We start from the raw sequence: 18,626 nt of genomic DNA, 5'->3' as shown, positions 1-18,626 counted from the left end.
ATATGGCTGTGAGGTTTAGGGTTGCAGCATCTCCAGAGAATCATGGAGAAAGATTGAGCAAATCCAAAAGCGTTTTATAACTTATAACCTGAAAATTAAAAGTAATACACCCTATCCTATTCTCCTTATAGAAGCAGGTCTTTCCCCTATTGAGAGCCTGCTATGCTTAAGTTTCTGTTGTACAAGCACAAACTCAATAACATAGACGATCATAGACTTCCTACGTTAGGTTTAAATTCCAGCCAAAACCACCTAAGGCACAATCGAGGGTGGCATAAAGACACAAGGGCCTGGTTAAACTATTGGGAGATCAACGAGAATGATGCATTGCAAAACATAAATAACATAAAGATATTGTTACTTCTAAGTTCAAGAAAAAATGTGGTGTGAGAAAGATTTAGCGGCTAAAAGAAAATTGAGTTATTATAAGAAGGTCATCAACCCCATCCTAGAAGATCAAAAGTATCTCTCTATTTTAACTAGCTCAAAGAAGAAAATTAATATAGCAAAGATTAGAACGAATTCTCATGAGCTCCATAGTGAAACAGGTCGTTGGGCAGTTCCTAAAATGCCATGGATGGAAAGGATCTGCCATATATGTGAGAATAGGAACATCGAGGATGAAAACCACTTCCTCTTAGTGTGCCCTGCATACAACCACATTAGATCTCAGTTTCACAATCTTTGTTACAATACTGACCTTCCTAGCCTTTTACAATGCCAAAATTATAGTGAGCTCGGGAGGCTTCTCTCCAAGCTTTTTGAGCATAGGAATAAAATCTTAAATCAAAATAAATAATTTGTTTCTTTAGGTCCGATAGACCATTGTTTGGTCTCAGCGGACGTTAACCATCATCATCATCATCACAACTAACTTTTTAATTAACTATTTATTTAAATTCATTTTATGATATTTTATTTTATAATTGATTTATAAAATAAGTCCCTTTATCTTTAATATATATATATATAACTAACTATGTATATTTAATAACTTTTTAACTAACTATTAATTTAAATTAATTTATTTATTCTAGGATATATTCGTTTATAGTCCCTCTAACCTCGTTTTTAATAAGAATATAACTAACTAAAAATTTGATATTTATTTGAATTAACTTAATTATTAAAATATAGGTCATGCCTTAATCCTGTCCAACTAATCATCTCCTGGTCAAATTTAGTCATTGCTTGGTCAAGAAATATAGCTGTTGGATGTCCTTCTCTAACTATTTAATATGCAAAGCTAGATCTAATTCTTCAACTTGTTCTAACGATGAACCACACTGGTTGGTTCGAAACGCATCGACAAATGAAATTTCATGTGATTTACACCAAAGAATCTCTCATAAATTTGATATGGATCACAGAAGCCTCAATTCAACAATAGGATGTCATTTATCATATCATGTTCCAACCATCTTCCAACCAATTTTAAAATTAGAATGTACAACCTTTTTCGTTGGCTAAATACGGAAAACAAGGGTATGTTGCCTCTACTATATGTTGCAATAAATGCAATTTGAAATATAAACACCACAATATCCAAATAACTTATTGAAAGTCAACTATTGATACCTCATTTTCGATCTAGATAACAAATTCGATTCACTTTTTATTTTGTAACATGTCATTTTCGAAGTGTGTTGGATAACTGCCATATTTGCCAATTAGAAGAAATTTCAACTCAAAAATAGCCACCTAAGAAAAAATTAAGAAATTAATAAAATAATGCCATGTAGACAATTTTTTAATATATAATTTTTATTATTTTACTTTTATCGAAATTACAGAAATAAATGTGATGTTTATCAAAATAATCGTATATATAATTTATCTTTATATTTTTTTTTTAGCAAAAGATTTAACAAAATTTAAATTAAAAAGTTTATAATTTAAATTACCCAAATTTAAATTAAGAAATGTAAATTTAAAATTTAAATTAGTTACACGTCATTAAAAATAAATAACCCCATATATATATATATATATAAACACAAGATTTAATAAAAGTTAAATTTAAAATGTGAATTTAAAATTTAAATTTAAATTAACCAAATAAATGCACTTTTATCAAAATAACAGTGTATATATTTTATATTTAAATTGATTTGTTTACACAAGATTTAATCAAATTTAAACTAAAAAAAGTAAATTTAAAATTTAAATTAGTTACGCATCATTAAAAATATTATCAATACTATAATTTTATATAATAAGATTTTATTTTTATTTTTAATATTTAATGTAGTTTTGGGTCACCTGGGCACCATTCACGCTTAAGATAGGTAAATTATAATATTAAAAAATTTGTCAATGCTTAGCCACACTTATATTTCTTTTGAATTTTAAAAGATTTTGAGCCTCCTTTCAAAACATGGCACATGGACTAGTTAAACTAATTAATATGCAATCACTTACTTTTGTTTAGGAAATAAAATATATATATATATATATATATATATATATATATATATATATATATATATATATATATATATATCATTTCACATATTAAATATACTTACAAAAGTACAAATCAAGGCTTGTATACCTTTTTGGCCACTGTAATGTGTGGCACTTCGTTTTGCAAGCCTAATCTTGGAGGCCTTGTCCTGAAACATATACTAATTTAATTTAACTATGCACAAATAAAATATAAAAATAGTTTAAGAAATTTGATATAATATTATGAGAAAATTCAAATACTTAGGTACTCCCCTCTCTAGAATTCCTCTGTTCATCCAACTTCTCATACGTTTTTACAAGTTCTTTCCATACTTTTATACTTACATTAATTGGCCTTGTTTTGAGCCTTTGCTCGGTTGAGAGTTTTTTAATCCTTTTTGTTTGATTTCACCCAAATATCTTGTAGTTCTGAGACATTTGTAGTTTAGACTTTTTTACAGACCAACCAAGGCCAAACTCAATCTCCATGTCATGAATTACTTCTTTCTGCAGGTGCAATGACATCTTTGAGAATGGAAAATGGAGATGGTCTTTGAACCATTGAAGGCATGATTCCTTCAACCTATTCACAAAATCTTTCCCAACCTTTGATCTATGGATTTTGCTTTAAACCACATCGTATTATATTCTTGTATCATAGCTACTAATGCAACATTCATCATGTGACATGGTAGAGGAAGAGATTTGTGTCCCAGGAGTGGATTGGGCATTGGAAGTCTTTGTTTCCTATCCCAAATTCTTAGTGGTTATGCTTAATGATTTCCTCCTTGATCTTTTTCTCGATCCAAGAGTGGTTATGGAATCAATTGATGTGCTTGCAATGTTAAAGTGGTTTTAGTTTATCATTTTTCTATGTATCTAGCAAGCGGTTGATGTGCTTGCAATGCTAAAGTGGTTTTAGTTTATTGTTTTTCTACGTATATAGCAAACATTTTAAAGTCCACACTATCAAGTTTGTCAACTGCCTCCATCCCCAATATCGAAGTCAAGGCCTCTTTCTCCTTGTTAGTCTCATGTCCCTAGATATATAAAATAATTTTTTATTTTAAATTTTTGGAATAAAACTAAAAATCAAAGAAATAATTTAAACAATTACATATCTATAATTTCACAAAGACTTACCTCATTTTGTCCATTGTTTTCTCCCTTCCCTCTGCTTGACATTTTGAAACTAGGCTAGCGAATCTTATCCATGGAGATGATTCAAGGAAAATAGCGTTCAAGGTGTAGAAATTCCTTATAGATTCAAACTGCTAATTGTAATATGCTAATACAAAAGACATGAATCTACTCTACTCATCAGCGGAAATAATTAAACGATCGTGAAATCACGAAGCATTCAAGAGAAATAATTCAATCAACACATTACATAATGATTTCCTAGGGAAAGCCACAATTAAAAAACCATGCTATCTGTATATTGCATTAGTCAAAAGATAAGAGAAGATTACAATGCTTTGCTCAATCCCAAGAAACCTTTGCACTATCTATATCTGTATCACAGCTTCCTAAACAAGGGAAGGCCAATACTTAACCAATTTTTTGCTTGCATGAGTTCCTATTTCCTTGTGTTGTTTCCTTTAGAATTATCCCCCTATTAATTAGGGAAATTCCTCAATTGGATTGCGCAATCCACATAGGCCTTCCTCTGACTGCATGCACCACCTGTACAATTCGGTTGATTATACAACTGATAGTACATTGTCCCTGAACTCCAAACTCAATTGGGTAACTCTCAAATCTAACATGCATGAATTATTTATGAGTGAATCATCAGTTTATTATTTGATCACTGTGGGCAACACCACACTACTAGACCTCCCACTAGTTCCTCCAACAAGTGGAACTAGTTTAATTGACTTTAACTCAATTAAACTGAATTAATTAATTACAACTCAAAATAAACTTAACCAGGGCTCCTATAATGTAAGAGACACTCGACATGACTCAATTCGGACCCTCAAATCGAATTAACTAAGCCAACTAAGTCAAATTAACTTAGTTAACTAATACAAGTTGTCATGAGATGTGAAATTACAATTTTATTCCTAATTTAATTCGAGGACAAAATTAAATTAGGATTTTCTTGTTGCATTTTCAACACTCTGTCTCAACAAGAAAGGGATTATCTGCTACCCCGATCCTGCCTCTATGAAACTTGAATTTACATCTTGACAATGCCTTTGTCAAAATATTTGCATCTTGTTCCTTTGTAGGAATGTACTCTAGCAACATGATTCTCCTCTACACACAATCTCGTAGATGGTGATACGAGATGTCGATATGCTTGGACAAATCATGAAAAAATGGATTCTTGGATAGTTTGATACAAATATTATTGTCAAAGTAAATCACTGTAGGATCCATCTACTCACCAAATAACCCAACAAGGATCTTCCTCTTCTAGATAGCCTCACAAGCTGCTTGACTAGCAGCCATATACTCTTCTTCTACCAAACTAAGTGCAACTGATCTTTTCTTTTTGTTGTACCAAGAAACGGTTGTTGACCCAATATTGAATGTTCCCAATGATGTTCTCTTTCTGTCGGATGGACTCCCTTCCCAATCACATCTGTGAAGCCTTGAAGCATCACTCCTTCTGTCTATCTACACCAAAGACCAAACTGAGTGGCACCTCTTGAGGTATATCAACACTTGTTTAGCTGCCTTCCAATAGAGTTTGGTTCGCTTAACCATTGCTTGACTAAGTTGGTTAACTGCAAAATATATACCAGGTCGTGTGTTCACAAAATACATAAGTAAACCCACAAGCTGCCTGTAAATATTAGCCTCCACTACTTCACCTGAAGTAGCATCTTCCTTCCTCCAATTTCTTTCTAGAGCAGTCTCCATGGGTTTTTTGTTCCTCATGTGGAACTTCTTCAGTATCTTGTTGGAATACTTTCCCTGAGAGATAAACAGTTCCTCATCTCCTTGCCATACTTCCATACCAACGAAATAATGGATGAGCCCCAGGTCCTTCATCCTGAATTCTCTTGCAAGATCCTCTTTGCAAGATTTTACGAGCTTCTCATCACCTGTTAGAGTAATAATTTACCTTCAACCAAAATATGGTAAAGGTTCTCATTTGCTTCACTTTTGGTGAAGCCCAACCTAGTGAAATAGTTGTCAAACCTGGTGTACCAAGAACGGGGTGCTTGTTTCAATCCATACAACGCTCGTTTGAGTCTACACACATGGCTCTCTATTGAAGGTCTCAAATCCTTATGGCTGCTCAATGTACACCTCTTCCTCAATCACACCATTGAGGAATGGTGTATTCACATCCATCTGATGTATCTTCTTCCCCATCTGCATTAAAAGTGCTAGAATAGATCTGATTAAATAGTACCTTGCTACTCGAGCACAGGTCTCCTTGTAATCAATTCCCTCCACCTAAGAGAACCCTCTAGCCACAAATATGGCCTTGTGTTTCTCCACACTCCCATATGTTGTTAGATTTACCTTATAAATCCATCTAGAACTCACCACTGACTTATCTGCTGGTCTTGGGACCACTTCCCAAACATTGTTTCTGATAATGGAGTCATACTCCTCAACCATGGCATCAATCCATATTGGTTTATGCATTGTTTCCTCAAATGAGGATGGCTCAATCTCTACACTCTCACTCATCAGAGCCATGTATCCATGTACTGGTCTAGTGACCTGCTCTACCTACGTTGTGATGTTGATGCACCCACATTCTCTCTATCATCATGCATAAATATGACAGCCTCTCTGGTGTTCTTCCTTCCATCTTTGGAAGTCTATGCATGAGTGGGTGCTTCCACTCTCTCCTCCTATGCATGCAGTTTCTCCACATCATCCTGAGGTTCTTCCTTTGGAGCTAAAATCTCCCCTTCTCCATGCAATTGATGCTCCCTCTCAAGGAAAATCTCATGGCCTTCTCTTCATCGAACTTCACATTTCTACGAACCACTTCCATCCTGTGAGATGGCAAGTACACCTGATTGTTGTGATGTGTATCAGTGTACCCTATAAATATGCCCAACTTAGCTATTGGTTCTAGCTTTTTCCTTGCATCCTTGGTAACATGACAGTAAACTGATGAACCAAAGATCCTGAAGTGTACCAAATTTGGTTTCTTACCTGAATTTTTTTTCTTTTGGATTACTAATCCTAAGAATCCGATGAGGACTCCTATTCTGCACATATACAACTGTATTTCATGCTTCAGCCCATAAGTGAAACGGTAGGCCCTGGGCATGTAACATTGTCCATGCAACTTCCACAATACTTATGTTCTTCCTTTCAACACCCCATTTTGTTGTGGGTTATGGGGTGATATTAACTCTCATCAAATGCCTTCTGATTCACAGAATTTCTTAAATTCATTCGACACATATTCTCAACCGTTATTGCTCCTAAGAGATTTAACTTTCCTGCCAATGTTTTTCTCTATAAGTGCTTTAAATTCACAAAATTTACTGAACGTCTAATCTCTCTTTTGCATGAAGAAAATCCAGCACTTACGAGAAAAATCATCTACAAATATTACATAATACTTATGCTTGGTCGTGGAGGCTATTGAGAACGGTCCACACACATCTGAGTGAACTCTTTCAAGGATCATGTGTGCTCGACTCTCCTTATCATGAAAGGTAGACATGGTGTACTTTCCCAATGTACACCCTTTGCATGTGTCTCTCTACTCTAGTGTACCCTTGAGAAATCCTTTAGAAATTTTTTGCATGATCTTCAAATCTTTGTGATTCAAGTGACCCAATCCTCTATGCCACAACTCATTGATGCTTGGATTTGCACCTTCTCTTCTTTTGTGCTAAAATAAGCATAGTCTTTTACATCCAATTTATAGAGGTTATTCACTCGAACCCCAATCCTCTTCACTTGTCCTGAGGCTATGTGATGAAGGGAAGCCTTTCCTTTGCTAAAAATAACATCATAGCCACAGTCCTCCAACATGGAAACTGAAACCAAATTCTTCATCAAACCCAGAACATACATGGCATCTTTTAATGTGAGAGGAGAACCAGACTCCCTCTGAAAGGTAACAGTGTCGATTTCAGTCACGTTATACCTCCCATCATCTCCCATTTCGATGTGCATATAGAGGTCCTTCTCCTCCAAACCACTGAAGAATTCATTATTGTCAATCATACATAATGAGGCTCCACTATCCAAATACCACACACTACCCGTCATCGATGTCACCATGCAAGTGATGAGGGTGAAATCTAGCTTGAATTGTGAAGCAATAGCTTCACCTGTCACTCCTCCTAGGGGATTCTCATCGGCCTTCTTGTGCGGACACTTTGTGGCATAGTGTCCCAGCTTGTGATAGTGAAAAAAATTAATATTCGACATGTCCTTCTTCTTTCCACCCTAACTGGAATCCAATTTGGAATGGGATGACTTCCCTTTCCCTTTCTTCACCTTTCCAGCTAAGGCGCATCTCTCCTCATCATCATGCTTGGATGAGGATCCATCTCTGGTGTTCTGTCGAATCTCTTCTTGCACCAAGTCAAACCATAAACGCTCCCACTCTAGTAGATTCTCCCTCCCATTTACTAAGTCCTGGTAGTTGTGCCAGCTCTTGGGAAGGCCTAGAAGTTCTAGGCTAACCAGATCGTCTTTAGCAATTGTAACACCAACACTTCCAAGCTCATCTCGCCATTGGGTGAACTTGGTCAAGTACTTTGGTATTTTGTTTCCCTTCTCCATCTTGATTTTCCTAAGCTTGTCCTTCAATGGCAGCTTCTTGTGGTCACTGTTGTTTTGAAACATGTTTGTCAAGGCCTTCCACATTGCATATGGAGTCTCCTTACCATGGAGGTTCTAGACAATATGATCTCGAACTCATTCTAGGATAATGCTTCTCACCTTTGCAACACATGTTCTCCACTCAATCATATCTTGAGCATTAGTTGTTGGAGGCTTAGGAATATCTTTGTCTATGAATTCCTTAAATCCATTGTCTTCAAACACTGTCTTCATCTTGTCCTTCCAAGAAATATAGTTTGAACTACCGTCAAGGGCATATTCAAGTCTTAATCCGTAGAACGACATCCTATTGGCTTTGAAGTGTGATACTGCAAATTTGATTTCAACTACAAAATACAAACTCGTATTCTCCTCTTCTAGAGTGATTTCTTCTCTGATACCATATAGAAATCCCTTGTAGATTCAAAATTCTAATTGTAATATGCTAAAACAATAGACTTCAATCTACTTTACTCATCAGCGGAAAAAATTAAACAATCGGGAAATCACGAAGCATACAAGAGAAAGAATTCAATCATCACATTACACAATGATTTCCTAGGCAAAGTCACACCTAAAAACCCCTGCTATCTATTTATTGCATTACTCAGAAAATATGAGAAGATTATAAATGCGTTTCTCAAGCCCGAGCAACCTCTGCACTATCTATATTTGTCTCACATCTTCCTATACAAGTATAGGCCAATACTTAAACCAATTTTTTCCTTGCCCAAGTCCCTATTTCCTTGAGTTTTTTCCTTTGGAATTAGCCCCCTATTAATTAGGGAAATTCCACAATTGGAATTGTGCAATCCTCATAGGCCTTCCTCTAACTGCATGCACAACCTATATAATTCGGATGATTATACAACTGATAGTAAACTATCCCTGAACTCCAATCTCAACTGGGTAACTCTCACATCTGACATGCATGCATTATTTATGAGTGAATAATCATTTTACTAGTTGATCACTGCAGGCAGCACCACACTACTAGACCTCTCACTAGTTCCTCCAATAGTTGGAACTAGTTTAACTGATTTAACTCAGTTAAACTGAATTAATTAATTACAACTTAAAATAAACTCAATCAAGTCTCCTATAATGTAGGAAACTCTTTACATGACTCAAGTTAGACCGTCAACTCGAATTAACTGAGCCAACTAAGTCAAATTAACTTAGCTAACTAATATAAGTTGTCATGAGATGTGGAATTCCAATTTTATTCCTCATTTAATTCAAGGACAAAATTAAATTAGGATTTTCTTGTTGCATTTTCAACACTCCCTCTCAACAAGAAAGGGATTATTTGCTACCCCAATCCTCCATCTATGAAACTCAAATTTGCATCTTGACAATGCCTTTGTCAAAATATTTGCATCTTGTTCCTCTGTAGGAATGTACTCTAGCAACATGATTCTCCACTACACACAATCTTGTAGATGGTTATATCGGATTTCGATATGCTTGGAATGATCATGAAAAAATAGATTCTCAGAGAGTTTGATACAAATTTGATTGTCATAGTAAATCATTTTAGGATCCTATTGACGGTGTTGGACCCGCCAACATTCAGGGGATCACCCCGGTATGAAGTCCCAATTAGACCTCACACCATTTGGTGTGGGAGTCCCATCTGGTATGATGGCCCGGTTGCCATTGTCTTAAGGATTTGCCTCAACTCTTTCTTGTCAGCACAGGAGAGTGGTCTGCTTTGTCTTCAAGAAGTGAGGTTCACGTGCCTGGTGAGTGTAAGTGTCACTTGTGTCAATGGTTCTTTCACTGTAGAGGGAGAGGGTGGGAGTGAGTCCCAAGTTGGTTGGGATGAAGTCCCAACTCAGCTAGGAACACACAACACAATAGGACGTGCACAACTTCTGGAGGAGCAGTCCACACGGATGCGGCAGTCACAACACACAAGGTAAGATAACACGTACAACACTCAACAAATGAGTCTGAATGAGTGCAATGGTTGTTACAACAAGTTTTATGTGAAAGGTTTGTCTGGTGTCCGGGAGAGTATTCTACATGGGTGAGACAGCGTTAACAGCATATACAACACATTTCCATTAATAGATTATGTATTACAACAAGTGAAATAGTTCAGATGTAGAACACAGGTTAAAGCAACGTGCATCACAAGTGTTAAATATTAGTCTTACAACAATTACAATACATGTGTGAAAACGTGTTGGCCTGTTAGCAGGCTTCTGAATTAAGTGAAAGTTCCAAGACACATCATTACACCATACATCACTAACCTCGAGTGCAGGGCATTGGAGCCACTACTTACTCCTCAAAGAAAAGATTACAGACTCTCTTGGCTATGTGGGAGGAGCTGAGGTGAAAATTCCTCTTATGTACAAATGAGGGGCGTATTTATAGCCAAGGGTGAAATTGACCCTTGTGGTTGTTCGACTACCCTCATGATTGTTTGACATCCATGACTTTTCAACTTTAAATGACTCTTTGTACAACAAGTGGATCTCTTGGACTTCCACGTTACATGACATTGATTAACAATATAGACCATAGTATAGATGTGGGCGACATGACTCGACATGACAGTGTTGGTACATTCATGCTGCTGCTGGAGTGCATGTCGAGCTACAGTGCTGCTAGGTAATGGATGCCTTCATGGTGTATCACAGCTTCACCTCCGCATGGCGAAGTGTGTGGAGTCCTCGATGGTCTTTGGTTTGCTTGAAGAACATTTGGCATGTTGTTCCTTGCTTGCATGTTGGGAGGCTTGACAAGCTCATCTGTTCGCAAAGGTGCATGTTCATCCATTCATGAGCACATCTCTTCACATGCATCGTTCACTCGTCTATTGGTGAACCTGTACTTCTGCATGTGCTCCCTTCGTTCATCCCATTCATTGTCACACCATGTTTGTTGGTGTACATGTACCTGCAGTCACTCATGGCGAGACGACATCAAATCCAAAACCTCCTAGTCTACCATAACACATGATCATTTCGGATGCAGGTGATCGAGAGAGGTAGCAAGGTTGTGAAGTGGGATGATGGCTCCGGGAATTACTGATGAAAGCTACGTAAGAGTCACTGAGTGATGAAGATGGGTGATCCAAGTCGACAGTGACTGTCTATGAGGACTGGCTCAGCTGGAAGGAAAAATTGCACAAATTTTGGGAGGGAAAGTCCTGGCTGCATGAAAGCAAGGTAGGCAGGATCTATGCAATTTCTGGAATGAGCGGGCAGCAGGGGCTGGAAGGCCAAATTTGCACAATTTTTTGGAAGAAGAGGTTGGGTTGCAAGCAAGGTCAGCAGGCAAAGATTGTGCAGTTTTTGGGAGGAATTTCCCGGAATCCTGGCAGCCAAAACTGCACAATTCCCAGGGAGAACTGGTAGTTGGCTGCTTGGGTCACTGGTAGCCGAAAATGCGTAATTCCCAGAGGGAACTAGTAGGTTTCTGATGGGGTCACTGGCAGTAGAAACTGTGCAATTCTTGGAGGGAACTGGCAGTTTGCTGCTAGGAGCTTCTAGCAGGGGAAACTGCACTAAGGCGAAGAGGTAAGCTTGCTGATCATCTCTGCACAATTCCTTAGCTGAGCAGACTACTCGGTAGTAGAAGGCCTACTCATGAAAACTACACAATTTCTGGGATGAGTAGTCAGTCGACTATCGGGATGACTTGACTGGGAAAACTGCGCAATTTCTTGAGGGAGATAGGGATGGGCACTTGGTGTCTGTCCGGCCCGTCTGCAAAATTTCCTCAGTCAACTGAGTGAGTACAGTTAGTGGCCTCTGTGCAATTTTTTTAGGGGAGTCAGCCCTGGGGTGACTGTTGGGTCCGACTGTCCGGGTGTCCAGCATGAGAGTTGATTGAATTGCTTGCGGCTAGTGTAGCTTGAAAAGACTGGTTGGGTGCTTTTGCATTGTTCTGGTTGACAGTCGATTGAATCGATGGCAGGGTGATGGTCCCGTTGTAAGAGGGGGGTCTGGTCATCAGAACTTCAGCAAAAAAGACTAAGTGTGTGAACAATCAAAATATGCATAGGTGACCATACAAACACACACTCACATGACTCGATGACGAAATGACTCAAACCATCTAGACACACATGTTCAACATGACTGACCGATGGTGCAAGTGACAAGCGCGACACTCGTGATTGACCATTCATTGATCGAGACGACGCTTGCGTGATAGTGAATGTGACTCTGTGTGTGAGTGTGATAGATGCTTTCATGGCAAACACAACAAGCACATATGAATCAAATACTTTTAGCATAACCATAACATGGTCGTAAGCATGACTTAGACACCATCCTGTAGAAACTTGAATGAAATGAACAAGCAAGGCGGATGCAAGGACTCACATAAGCTCACGGAGTGAACCCGAGTGTGTGCATTGATCAAGTGAAACTCTCAAGGGAGGCTCCGAAATTGGTGCAAGCCAAAATTTTGGAGGGTGCTTGTAGCCGCTACAACACTTGGCGACACACTGGTAGAACTCCAGCTTCTATGTCTTGGTTCATTGCTAACACAGGGCCTTGGTTTTTCAGGGAGTATTGAATCATTGTGTGGGTTACTTCAGCTTCCCCACTTACCCCATGGACATACATGGTTTACCCTTTACCAACTCAGTCAAACATAATCAAAAGTTCAGCTTGATCTCAGTGTTTCGAATTCAGGAAGGGTAACTTGGCTCATGAGTTGAAGATTTTCAGGATATAATTTTCATCTCTAGTGTTGCTCCACTGCCAGTAGGCCTGGAAAGTACCCTGACAAATTCACGCAAGAACACACACATTGCTCCACTGCTAGCAAGCCTAGTCAGTACCCCGGTGGAGTTGCATGCTTCACCTCTCTGCGTAGGAAGCCTTTCTCTTCTTTTGCCTTTGTATTTTTCAAGAGGACTGTGCATAGGCACTTATTTATTTTTGGGGTGGAAGAGGGATCTCGACTTATTGAGAGCAGAAGAGGTTGTTCCTTCAGAGAAGCATGTAAGACCTATGACATAGGTTTTCTCGTTTAGATTTTCCCCTTCTCCATTTCTACTAGTTGGATGAGCTTGAACACACAGAGCAGAAGGCTGAGTACAGGCATGGGGCTTCCTAGTGTGGACACAAGTTCATGGTTGGACCAAAAATTCCCTTGCAAACGGTTCGTATTTTCCATCAATACTTCATCGGCCGAAGGTTATAACCAAGCACAGAGAAGACAGACACAAGACTGGCCAAGTGTTGCAGTGTCACAAGTCTCTTCAAATTTCAGCCACATACTCTATTCAAAAGCTAGAACATAGTAGTTGGCAGCACTTATTTACGGAAACAAAAATAGTAATATATGAAGCAAACAAAACAAACGTAAACAAAAATAGTAAGCAGAATCAAACAAAGTAAAAATAAATATGATAAGCAAAGAAAACAAGATGAAAACAACAAGCAATAAGCAGACTATGTACATGGCATGGGCGCGGCCCAGCCTATTGAAAATAATGCTTGAGATCTTGATCGTTGACAGGGAGGTTGTCAATCCTCTTGTCAAGTGATCGCAAACGATATGTGTGTGGACCAAGCTTCTCGTGGATAGTGTACGAACAAATCCACAAGGATTGGAACTTTGTATGTTTGCCTTTGTCTTCATGGGGCTTATCCCATTTCAGAACTAAGTCACCCACATCGAAGTTAGCTTTCCCTGCAGACTTCTTATTGAACCATCTCTTGATACGGTTCTGGTGGAGTGTGAATTTTTCTTTTGCTTTCATCCTTTCTTCCTGAAGCTTATGGAGAGCATCCATCCTACGTTGAACTAGCTGGCAAGGCTTGCCTTGGGATTCTTGGGAAAGTTGAAGTGCAGGCAAGTAGATATTTGGCAGAAGGATGGCTTCTTTACCATAAACTAGGAAGTATGGTGAGGTATTCAGAGAGGGCTTAGGTGTTACACGGTTAACCCATAATGCATTTGTCAGGGTGGTATGCCAATTACACTACTTAGAGAAAATGGTCTTCTTGATTATACAGATGAGGTTTTCATTCGTGGACTATGCTAAATCGTTTCCTTGCGGCTAGTAGTTTGATGAATGCTTTAGCACAATACCACTTTGTAATGAAAAATCATATAGTTTCAAAGATGAAAAATAAGTTGCATTATCAAAAACAAGTGATACCAGAATGTCGAAGCGTGAGATGATATTCTGCTGGAGGAAGCTGATGACCTCTTGGTGGTTCACTTGCTTGAGCGGAATTGCTTCTATCCACCATGTGAAGTAGTCAGTTGTTGTTAGGATATAGCAGTGTTGTTTTGACGAATGAGGGAAAATTTCCCCAATGATGTCTAGGCCCCACTATTGGAATGGTTCAATCATTGCAACAGGGTGCAGTGGGGCTGCTGATCTTCATGTTCTATTGGCGCATCGCTGACAGACCGAGCACTTGTGGGCATAAGCATGTGCATCCTTGAACAATGTGGGCCAGTAAAAACCAACTCACATAACTTTGTGTGCAGTGGTATTTCCCGTAAAGTGACCCCCGGCGAGTCCGTCATGCAGATCTTGAAGTACCTTCTTTGATTCATGTGCCTCCAGGCACCTGAACAAAACTCCATTGTTGTGCTTTATGTAAAGCACTCCATGCACCAACTGATATGCTAAGGCTTTCAGATGTAATTTCCTCTTCTATTTGATAGAAAAGTGAGAGGGTATGATGTTGTGCTCAAGGTATTGGCACACATTTGCATACCAAGAGGTTTCATCTTCAATGGGTGTTGCTCGCCTTATGTCATACATCTCAATCTCTTGCTCCCAACCGGCAAGCTCTTCTTCATTCTCCAGAGCGTGCACTGCTTCAGCTGCAAGTCTGCAGAGCCCATGTCCTTTGATCGTGTGCACTAGCTTGATTTCAAGATCATATTCCTGCAAGCCTGTCATCCAGTTCACACGTCGTTCACCCAGTTCTTGTTGTACAAGCAATGTGCAGACTATTGGGTGGGGGACGAAGACTATGCAATGGTTTTTCAGCAAGTAGGGCCTGAAGTGTTTCACCGCTTTATAAACTGCATAAGCTTGCTTCTCAATGGCGGGGTAGTTGAGCTCTGTTCCCTGCATGATTGCACTCATGAAAGAGATGGGGCGTTCATCATTAGCTTCATCTTTTTGAGTGAGTATTATAGCTAGTGATTTATCAAAAGCGAAGGTGTATAGTAGAAAATCATTCTTGAAATCTGGGTTTTAGAGCGTAGGTGCTTCTGCAATGGCCTGCTTGATCCAGACGAATGCATACTTTTCCTTCTTACCCCAACTGTAGACTACATATTTCTTGATCATGTCAAGCCTGGGCTTAACTATCTACAAATAACCCGAGATGAAATTTCGGAGGAAGTTTATCTTTCCAAAGAAGGATTGCATAGCTTTCTTGTTGACTGGGTAAGGAATCTGTGTAATGGCTTGGACCCGGTCTGGATCCACCTTGATCCCACTCTTGGAAATAATGTGTTCGAGGAGGTTCCCCTCCGACACGGCGAATACACTCTTTTTGGGATTCAAGGAAATCCTATATCTCCGGCATTGCTCAAAGATTTTCTTCAGATGGCATATGTGGTCTTCTCATCTTCTTGAGAACACAGTCACATCATCGAGGTATACCACCACACTCTGTCCAATGAGTCCACGAAAGGCGATGTCCATAGCGCACTGAAATGTTGCACCTGCGTTTACAAGCCCAAACGACATTCGTCTATAAGCGAACGTACCCCACTTGGTACAAAAAGTAGTTTTGAGTCTATCAGGTTCTACTACCAGAACCTAATTGTATCCTAAGAAACCGTCAAGGAGAGAAAACATATGTGCCCCAGATATTGTTTGAAAAATATGGTCCATGGACGGCACGGGGTAGTTTTCTTTGTCTGAGGCACGGTTTACATTCCAGAAATCGACACACAAGCGTATTTCCCCAGACTTCTTTCGTACAGGAACAAGGTTGGATACCCATGTGGAATGTCGAACTTTGTATATGATCTATGCATCCAATAGCTTAGTAAGCTCTTTCTGTATGAGGGGTTCAAGCGACATATGTACTTTCCTCAGCTTTTGTTGATATGGCTTGACCCCTTCTTTGATTGGGATGATATGTTGGATGATCTGCATGTCATAAGTTTTCAAATCATCATACGTCCACGCGAACACATCTTGGTACTATTTGAAAAAACAAATAAAGGCTTGTCACTCTTGCTGTGTACAACATGTACCAAGATTGACAAACTTCGGATCTTGTTCTATTCCCAGGTTTATCAGTTCGTGCCTCATGGTTGAACTGTGGGTCTTGTTGTTCCTTGGCCCCTAGAACCATTCTTGCAAGTCATATAGCTTTTCCAATGATGCCACACCTTTTGTGATAATGTGGCCTTTCATGTTACTAGCTTCCACTTGCAGAGAGCGCTCGTGCTCGTCATCGTCTATCGCTGCATCTTTGAAGACGTCAGCATTGGCCATGAAGTGCAGTATTTGTTGATCATCATTAATTACATGTAAGTTATTTATGTTGTCTAGGATAGATGGTTTGTACAAAATTTCAATAGTAAATCTATCCCTAATCGGTGACATTCTCGAGGCTGCATTTGCCAGTGCATTAGCAGTTACGTTATACGTACATGGTACGACAATGATATTAAATGCTTGGAAGTTTGAGATTAGTCTCCATACCTCTTGTTGGTAACTTTTGAGATGCAATGATAAACAATGAATGGTGTTATGTACCTATCGTACCACTATCTTCGAGTCACCTACCACTTTGAGTATGACCATGTTGAGGCTGATGGCTTTCTGCAAGCCCAACATGAGTGCTTCATATTTTGCTACATTTTTCGTGCACTCAAACTCCAAGTGACTTGATACCAGATGCTTCCTATTGCAAGGGTCGATTAGAACACACCTGGCTCCTAAGCCATCCTATGTCTTTGATCCATCAAAGTACATGGTCCACAGCTCATCTATACACGAACTGCTTGATGTGCTAGTACTACTGCTACTACTGTTGCTGCTACTACTGCTACTATTGGTACAATGTGCTGTACAAGTTTCATTACCATCAGTTGGGAAAGGAAGGAGTCCCAACTGTGCGCCTGGTGGCGTTGGAGCTAGCTGTGCAGGATAACATCCTAATGTTGTCTCAAGGAGGTAGTTGTCGAGCATGAGTTCTGCGAAGGCCAATGGTTCATTCTCACCATTGATGGGAGTGACATTATGTTTCATGTACCTCTCGGATTCTACCCGAATTTGGTTTCACTTTCCCTTATACAGAAGCCACATGTGAGACCAGTTTGTAGAAAAATATCCATCTAGCTTGTTGGACCAGTCTCTACTAAGTAATAGACCATATGCTTCCGGTATGTCCACAACAACTATGTTGATGCATTGGTGGACTCGACTGTCACAGGATAGTCAGATGATTACGTCTTGCAGTTCACCAATGGTTGGTACCGATGTTCGATCAAGTTGGATGATTCACACGGATGTCTCACTCCATTATGCATTGATCTTCTTAGAAATGGAGAGTGGCATGACGTTGGCCACCGTGCTGGAATCAACCAAATAGTTGTGAACATTGCAGTTGAAAACTTCAAATGAAAGTAGGAATGGAGGGCAACCTGAGTTTTCTTCTTCCATCCGGAGTGTATTGAGCACCGTGGAAAGTGATTCGGGAGGTGTGCTTTCTCCCTTACTGGTATAGGTTGCGCTATCTGCTATGGTCTGTCCTAATGTGCATAGCAAGATATCTTGCTGACTCTAGATCTTAGCCAACTCAAACAAACTGATGTTCGCCCGAGTTTTCTTCATATCATCAACAATGTTGTAATCCAGAGGTGGTAGACTCACCGAGGTGTCCGGGGTAAAACGAGTGTTTGTGTTGTCCGGCGGAGTGTTTTGTAGCTTGCTGCTCATGGATGTGCTTTTGTCTGCCGCTCTCTTCTCGAACTCGCTTTGTGTTTTCTTCTTTGGGGTGGCCGGTGGATCGATCTTTTTCTCAGCAGTCTTATCTTTTCTTGCATCTCCCCAAGTGTGGGGGGAGCCCCTTTACTCCTAAGACTGCAATGGTTAGTTTGCTTTTGGTTCTACTTCTCAGTGTTCGTCTTTGACATCATTTGTGAGCACTGATACATGTTCACCACATGCCCAGAGCTTGATGGCTCATCAGGTGCAACCTCTTCGTCATTGTCAGTGTCTTTTGGTTGCTCCTACATATTGCTTCCCGCATCGAGTGTACGACTGCAGAAAGCATTTGTAACTCGCTTCCAGCCCGAACAAGAGTTCTCGGGATGATTTTCTTCATGGAAAGAACATAATTTCAGATCTGCACACTATTCGAGCTGGAACACAGGCTTCTACGTAGTTTTTGAAATGAACTGGTTGGTGCTTGATGAGCTGCTTTCTTGTCTCTACCTAGGCGGGT

The sequence above is a fragment of the Pinus tabuliformis genome, chromosome 6 (genome assembly GCF_031772625.1).
Source record: "Pinus tabuliformis cultivar Carrire ecotype Pingquan chromosome 6, CPIR1, whole genome shotgun sequence".
NCBI classification, from domain to species: domain Eukaryota; kingdom Viridiplantae; phylum Streptophyta; class Pinopsida; order Pinales; family Pinaceae; genus Pinus; species Pinus tabuliformis.
Note: the sequence above shows the minus strand (reverse complement) of the source record.